We start from the raw sequence: 978 nt of genomic DNA on the forward strand, positions 1-978 counted from the left end.
CCCCCCCCCCCCCCCCCCCCCCCCCCGGGAAAGGTGAAGCTCGCAGCAGCTTTCCAAACTAGTACCTGGGGGAGCCCTACCCCAGGGCGAAAGGGATGGTGGCATCAGACCTGGGGAGAGATGCTGGGCTGGAGGAAGCCTCGTGGCACAGAGTTTCTCGAACCTCCACGAGAGGTTTGCCATGCCTCAGTTACCAGACTTACTTGGCCAAACTCCCTGTATGGACCATAAAATCTGGGTTCCGTGGGTCGCAGGCTGGGGGCCCCAGCGTCTCCCAGCCCTAACACTGAAAGGGGTTGACGCACGCACAAAGGATAGCACTTCTCCACGCGACGTCCGCACCCCGACCTTCTGGAGGAGAGACTCGGGGTGAGCCAGGCGTCCGGCAGGGGGTCCTGACGCCTGCTCCCGCCTGAGAAGCCCTGGATTCGGGAGCCGCACAGCAATCCACATCGAAGCTGGGCTCCGGCAGGAAGGTCCTCCAAAGGCAACGAGAGGAGTAAACGACTTCAGGTTCGTCCCTGAAGGCGGTGGGCGGGTGAGAGGTCACATGGCCAAGCCCAGGGTGCTCTGCAGGGAGACCGAGCGCCACCGCCCCCTGCAGGGCCCCCAGGGCCACAGCCCTCCCTCCTGAAGCCCATCACCCCCGGACTCAGGGAAAGCTGAGACGGACATTTGGCGCCCTGTCACCGCGCAGGGACAGAGGTGTGTCTTCCCGTGGGGTGAGCATTGCAAACATCAACCTCAGACAGGCTGAGCCAGCCAGGAGTTCGAGCCAGACCCCAGGGTCCCCTGCAGCGAGAGGCCTGTACAGAGAATGTGCAGGGGTGAAAGGTGGCGCAGAGCCGCCTCCCTCCGCCTGCCCTCCTGCATATTCAGGACGCAGATGTCACCACCAGACCCCGCCCTCACCCCACGCGGGCTGCACACGCTCTGATGGAACCTTTATTGCTGGAAATGGAGCCAAAGTAAGCAGAA

Source organism: Suricata suricatta, chromosome 13 (genome assembly GCF_006229205.1).
Source record: "Suricata suricatta isolate VVHF042 chromosome 13, meerkat_22Aug2017_6uvM2_HiC, whole genome shotgun sequence".
NCBI lineage: Eukaryota > Metazoa > Chordata > Mammalia > Carnivora > Herpestidae > Suricata > Suricata suricatta.